A 7488-nucleotide genomic window follows, 5' to 3' on the forward strand; every position below is an offset into this window, starting at 1 on the left:
TCCTAACTGGAGTGGTTGGTGTATTCCATACTTCTAGCGATTGGATTTCACTCAAAACTCACCAAATGACTCCTCCCACCATATTATGATGTTGCCCAAGTTTTGGGATCGATCCGAAATCAATAGGTGTGAGAAATTGGACAATTCAAGTTCAACGGCAGTTCGTTCCAAATTGGAGTGGTTGGTGTATTCCATACTTCTAGCTATTGGATTTCACTCAAAACTCACCAAATGACTCCTCCCACCGTAATATGATGTTGCCCAAGTTTCTGGCTCGATCCGAAATCAATAGGTGTTCCAAATTGGACAATTCAAGTTCAACGGAAGTTCGTTCCTAATTGGAGTGGTTGCTGTATTCCATACTTCTAGCGATTGGATTTCAGTCAAAACTGACGAAATCACTCCTCCCACCATATTCTGATGTTGCCCAAGTTTTGGGCTCGATCCGAAATCAATAGGTGTGAGAAATTGGACAATTCAAGTTCAACGGCAGTTCGTTCCTAACTGGAGTGGTTGGTGTATTCCATACTTCTAGCTATTGGATTTCACTCAAAACTCACCAAATGACTCCTCCCAACATATTATGATGTTGCCCAAGTTTTGGGATCGATCCGAAATCAATAGGTGTGAGAAATTGTTCAATTCAATTTCAACGACAGTTCTTTCCTAATTGGAGTGGTTGGTGTATTCCATACTTCTAGCGATTGGAATTCACTCAAAACTCACCAAATGACTCCTCCCACCATATTATGATGTTGCCAAGTTTTGGGCTCGATCCGAAATCAATAGGTGTTCCAAATTAGAAAATTCAAGTATAACGGCAGTTCGTTCCTAACTGGAGTGGTTGGTGTATTCCATACTTCTAGTGATTGGATTTCACTCAAAACTCACCAAATGACTCCTCCCACCATATTATCATGTTGCCCAAGTTTTGGGCTCGATCCGAAATCAATAGGTGTGAGAAATTGGACAATTCAAGTTCAACGACAGTTCGTTCTTAATTGGAGTGGTTGGTGTATTCCATACTTCTAGCGACTGGATTTCACTCAAAACTCACCAAACGACTCCTCCCACCATATTATGATGTTGCCCAAGTTTTGGGCTCGATCCGAAATCAATAGGTGTTCCAAATTGGACAATTCAAGTTCAACGACAGTTCGTTCTTAATTGGAGTGGTTGGTGTATTCCATACTTCTAGCGACTGGATTTCACTCAAAACTCACCAAATGACTCCTCCCACCATATTATGATGTTGCCCAAGTTTTGGGCTCGATCCGAAATCAATAGGGGTGAGAAATTGGTCAATTCAATTTCAACGGCATTTCGTTCCTAATTGGAGTGGTTGGTGTATTCCATACTTCTAGCGATTGGATTTCACTCAAAACTCACCAAATGACTCCTCCCACCATATTATGATGTTGCCCAAGTTTTGGGCTCGATCCGAAATCAATAGGTGTTCCAAATTGGACAATTCAAGTTGAACGACAGTTCGTTCCTAATTGGAGTGGTTGGTGTATTCCAAACTTCTAGCTATTGGATTTCACTCAAAACGCACCAAATGACTCCTCCCACCATATTATGATGTTGCCCAAGATTTGGGCTCGATCCGAAATCAATAGGTGTTACAAATTGGACAATTCAAGTTCATAATTTCAATGTTATGGGGGGTATTTGAATAGGTGTGAGAAATTGGGGGTATTTGATAAGTTCATAATTTCACACATTTGCATGCCTTCGTTACTTAGTAATTTTGTTTAGTTTCTCTTTATTTCAAGTCACTTACCTATGTTTGTGTGTTCTATAGGTTGAAGGCAGCAAGAGATTGCTTTTGAAGCAAAATGGTGCAAAACGTGCAAAAACTGGATATTGAGTTAGAAGTTCATTTCGGACTTATCTTCTTCATCCGAGCTTGGATTGGGCCAATACTTGTGTGGTTGGATCAGAGACATTCTGAACTTCAAAATGGATATCTTAAAGTCATATTTGGATTCAGCCAAACCCAATCCGTGAGCCCATCAAAATACACATCATGCTGACATGAGGATGAGCTGATGGATGCTTGGTCATGGTGAGCTAGGCATGAGCTATTGGTTTCTGGATGGATGCTTGATCATGCTGACATGAAGATGACCTATGGCTGCTGGTGGGATTTATTAGTGCAGCAACCAATTCTGATTATCTAAATACAAGTGTTGTATGCATTAGTCATATTCAATTCAGAATTCCCCTTTCCTTCTCCCTATAAATACCACTTCCATTCCACATCCCAGACACAATTCACTTCATCCATTACTTCCATACACACATTCAGATTCACCACAAAGAGAGAGAGAGAGAGCTAGCTGCAAAGGAGGGAGAGCTGGGAGCTGTCCTGGAAACTACCTTGCTGCCACCAGCTAGTTCTTCTATTCTCTTTATTCTACCTATGTATTTCTTATCTTCTGTATTCATAATTATGTTTAACTAATCCATTTTGTTAGGGCTTAGGATGAAGCCCTAGTCATGAATATTCAATGTTATGGATGATTTCATAGTTAATTGATTTCCTTGCTTTCATTATCAAGTTGTTAATCTCCAGCTTATTATGTGCTTGATGTATGTTTTCTTGGAGTAGCTAACTAGGATTTTATGCATCTAGCACAGGTTGGGAAGGGGTTTAGATTCACCAATTCTACTCTCCTTTCACAAGCAACACATGAATGGCCTAAGAATCATTCAAGGGGTTAATAACCATAGGTTGACTAGGACAGATACCATGTTCTAGGACTTGTGTGATTATCATATTCTCAAGGAACTTAATGACTCTTATATGCTTTATTCTAAGTAGATACCATGCTTAGGTTGCATATTAGAGATCACGTGTTGTGTAGATACCATGCACAATTACATGCCTTAGGAGAATCATGCATCCTGCACCTAGATACCATAGGCTTGTATGCGATAATCTATTGTTAATGAAGCTTGAGTCAATTTCTATGCATTCATAACTTGGATAGGAAGACTAGTGGTAGATTCCAAGGCTCTAACACTTCTCAATCATTGTTTCACAACTTGTTCATTGCTGCCATTGTTTACTTCCAGCACTTCCATTTCATTCTCTTGTTTTCATTTAAACAACAAAAACCCCCCATTCGAGTGCGTGTGTGGTGCTAGGATTCTGTCCTAGACCTTGCCAATTGTTAGTTAGTTTGTTTCTTTGTTTTCAGTTTTTCCATCATTCTAAGTAGTTTAACTTGCAACCAAGTTACCATTCTCCGTGGGATCGACCTCGTATTTCATAAGCTATACTATAAATGGTTCGTGCACTTGCGAGAATTGAAGTTTCTATTTTTAATAACTCATTTTAGTTGTTAGGAATAGGCTCAACAAGTTTTTGGCGCCGTTGCCGGGGAACCGGTAACGATGGTGCAATAATTAGATTACTTTGAGTGTTTTTGTTTTTGTTTTCGTTGGTTTTTATTTCTGTATTCTGTTTTTCTTTTTAGTTGTTATCTCCATTTGAAGGCACTAATTGGTTTCTTGTGTGTGCATATATGTCCGAATCTGATTCTGAGCCAATTTCACCAGGAACTTTTGCTGTACGTGTTGGTTTGAGGAGGAATTATAGTTCTTTAAGTGCTGAATCTGAGAGCTACGAATCTGAAGGTTCAAGCAAGATGGCAGAGATTCCAAACAACAACAATAATGATGAAGGAGGTGGTGCGCTTGTTGTCCAACCTAGGAAACCCCTGCGTGAATTTTCCATCCCCAAAGTCACTGATCAACCTTCGTGCATCGTCTATCCTCAACTCACAATTGACAGGTTTGAGCTTAGAAGTGGTATGATTCATCTTCTTCCAACTTATTATGGTAATACCACTGAGGATCCTTACATGCATGTTAAGCAATTCTTTGAAATATGTGCTACAATCAAAATTCAAGGACTTGATGATGAGCAAATTAAGATGAGGCTATTCCCATTCAGTTTAAAAGATAAGGCTAAGTCATGGTTATACTCTTTGCCTAATGCTTCAATTCGTACTTGGGATGAGCTTTCTAATAAGTTTTTGCAGAAATTCTTTCCAGCTCAAAAGACTAACAAGATTAGAAAGGAAATTCTTGGTTTCACACAAAGAGAAGGAGAAGCTTTTCATGAATGCTGGGAGAGGTACAAGGAGATGATGAGTTCTTGCCCACACCACAATATAGAGAGTTGGATGCAAATGCAATCTTTCTATGAAGGTTTGCTTGATTCCGAAAGGATGATGGTAGATGCAACAAGTGGAGAAGGACTGATGAACAAAACAGCAGATGAGGCTTTTACTCTCTTTGAATCTTTGAGTACCAACTCTCAACAATGGAGCTACAATAAAGGAAGAGGAGCTCCTATGAAAGCTGTGGTCTCTGAGGTAAGTACTAATAATGAGATTAATGCAAAACTTGATGTTATGTGTTCTTTGCTTCAACAGGCAGTGACTGGCCCTCTAGGAAGCAAAGAGGAAGTTCAAGACCAATCTTTTGCAAAGCACATGCTAGAGCAAGCAAATGCCCTTCAAGGAAGGAATCCTCATAATGATCCTTACTCAAACACATACAATCCGGGGTGGAGAAATCATCCTAATTTCAGGTGGAGCAATAATTCAAATGTGCAACAATCTCAAGGACCTCCCCCAGGATTTCAAATACAACAAAGGCAATTCCAGCAAGCTCCCCAACAAGTACAAGAGCAAAGGGGTGATCAAATGGGAGAATTGCAAGACATGTTCAAGAAGTTCATGGGGCAACAGATGCAAACCAATCAGAATCTTCAAAATGCAGTGAACAAACTAGAAGTGCAAGTTGGGCAGATTGCATCCTCCATGAGCAATAGAGCATCCGGAACTTTTCCAAGCCAAACGGAGGTGAATCCAAGGCATCATGAGCAAGTTAAAGCAGTGCACATCTTGAGAAGTGGTAAACAAGTTGATAATAAGGTTGGAGATGCCAATGAAGAGCAAGAAGATGGAGAAAACGTGGAGATCATTCAGCCACCACAAGGGCAGCCCACAGGTTCCACCAAACAGCCCCTCAATTCTCTTGGAAAGAGCACAGGCCCTAAGGTATCATCTAATGCTAATCAAGTTCCAATTTCATCTAATGCTTTTAGGCCTATTGCACCCTTTCCCAGCAGGTTATCAAAGTCAAAGAAAGATCAAGGCTTGGATGAGATAATGGAAATATTCAAGAAAGTGCAAATCAACATCCCATTGCTCAATGCCATTGCTCAGATTCCAAAATATGCAAAATTTTTGAAGGATCTATGCACTAACAAGAGGAGATTCAAAGAGCATGAACAGGTTGCATTAAGTGAAGAGGTTAGTGCAGTCTTACAAAGAAAGCTACCTCCAAAGCTAAAGGATCCAGGTTCATTTTCTATACCTTGTATAGTTGGTGATTTTAAGTTTCAAAAAGCTTTGCTTGATCTTGGTGCATCCATTAACCTTATGCCATATCATGTTTATGAGAAACTTAACCTTGGTGAGTTGCAAGCCACATCTGTGAGCATTCAATTGGCAGATAGAACTATCAGGTACCCTAGGGGCATTCTAGAAGATGTTTTGGTGAAAGTAGAAGAGCTGATTTTGCCAGCTGATTTCTTGGTGTTGGAAATGGAAGAAGCACCAATTCATGACAATCAGTTACCACTCATTCTTGGTCGTCCATTCATGGCAACTGCCGGTGCAATTATTGATGTGAAGAAGGGTACATTGACTATGAACGTGTTTGATGAGACAATAGCATTCAAAGTGTTTGAAGCCTCCAAGTTTCCAAGTGATGAGCATGAAGTTTTCCAGCTTGATGCAATTGATAATATGGTGAAAGAAGCACTGCCAATGAGTTATTTGGAGCCTATTGAAGCATGCATCACACAAAGCATAAGGAAAGAAGAAGTGGACAGATTAGAGGCTGTGATCTCTCCTTTACTTCTTGAGCTTGTTTGCAGCATGGATAGCTACATAGAAGTGGGAAAGAGGTATGCAAACCAATTTGAATCTTTACTCGCACCTACTAATAAGGTTTTACCTTCTATTGTGCAGGCACCGGAGTTGGAATTAAAGCAATTGCCAACACACCTTAAATATGCTTATTTAGGTGAGAGTGAGACTCTACCTGTTATCATTGCCTCACACCTCGAACCAAATGATGAGAAGAAGCTTTTGAGGGTTCTAAAAGAGCACAAAACTGCGATTGGATGGAGCATTGCAGATATCAAAGGCATAAGCCCAACATCGTGCATGCATAGGATACTATTGGAGGACAATGCAGTGCCTAAGAGGGATGCCCAAAGACGTCTCAATCCAAACATGAAGGAGGTGGTAAGGAAAGAAGTAATGAAGCTTTTAGATGTTGGTATTATTTACCCTATTTCTGACAGTAAATGGGTGAGCCCAATACAAGTTGTCCCCAAGAAATCAGGTATCACAGTGGTGAAGAATGAAGCAAACGAGCTTGTACCAACACGGATGACCACGGGCTGGAGAGTTTGCATTGATTATAGGAAGCTCAACACAGCAACAAGCAAGGATCACTTCCCTCTTCCATTTATTGATCAAATGCTTGAGAGATTGGCTGGCCATAGCCACTATTGCTTCCTTGATGGATATTCAGGTTACAACCAAATCGCCATAGCCCCAGAAGATCAAGAGAAGACAACCTTCACATGTCCCTTTGGTACTTTTGCTTATAGGAGGATGCCCTTTGGTCTTTGCAACGCCCCAGCCACTTTCCAAAGGTGCATGATGAGCATTTTCTCCGACATGGTAGAAAGGTTTATTGAGGTATTCATGGATGACTTCTCTGTCTTTGGTGATTCTTTTGATCAATGTTTGCATAACTTATCTAAGGTGTTGGCTAGATGTGAACAAAATAACCTTGTGCTTAATTGGGAAAAATGTCATTTTATGGTTAACCAAGGCATAGTTCTTGGTCATGTCATCTCTAGTAATGGAATTGAGGTAGATAAAGCTAAGATTGATTTGATTGCTTCTATGCCCTCACCTACTTCTGTCAAAGAAGTACGTTCTTTCCTTGGCCATGCAGGTTTCTATAGGCGTTTCATTAAAGATTTTTCTAAGATTGCAAGGCCTTTGTGCAATCTCCTTGCCAAGGACATGGATTTTGTGTTTGATCAAAACTGTGAGAATGCTTTCAATGCTTTGAAAATGATGCTCACAACTGCCCCAATCATTATGCCACCGGATTGGAGCTTGCCTTTTGAACTGATGTGTGACGCCTCAGATTATGCTGTTGGAGCTGTTTTGGGGCAGCGAGTTGATAAGAAGCCACATGCCATCTACTATGCTAGTAGAACCCTCAACGATGCCCAACTCAACTATTCCACCACAGAGAAGGAGTTATTAGCTGTCATATTTGCTTTAGAGAAGTTCAGATCTTATTTGATTACTAACAAGGTCATTGTTTACACTGATCATGCAGCATTGAAATACTTGTTAGCTAAAAAGGATGCCA

At 40.2% G+C, this 7488-nt stretch overlaps 1 non-coding gene across 1 annotated transcript; it reads right to left on the reverse strand.

Moving 5' to 3' along the window:
* Positions 1–4079: 4079 nt before the first annotated feature.
* LOC148297636 (small nucleolar RNA R71) lies at positions 4080–4186 on the reverse strand. Its single transcript, XR_015833274.1, has one exon. It is a non-coding gene; the product is annotated as a small nucleolar RNA R71 (small nucleolar RNA).
* Between the last annotated feature and the right edge of the window lie 3302 nt (positions 4187–7488).

This window comes from Prunus avium, chromosome 1 (genome assembly GCF_965620075.1).
Source record: "Prunus avium chromosome 1, drPruAviu1.hap1.1, whole genome shotgun sequence".
Lineage (NCBI taxonomy): Eukaryota > Viridiplantae > Streptophyta > Magnoliopsida > Rosales > Rosaceae > Prunus > Prunus avium.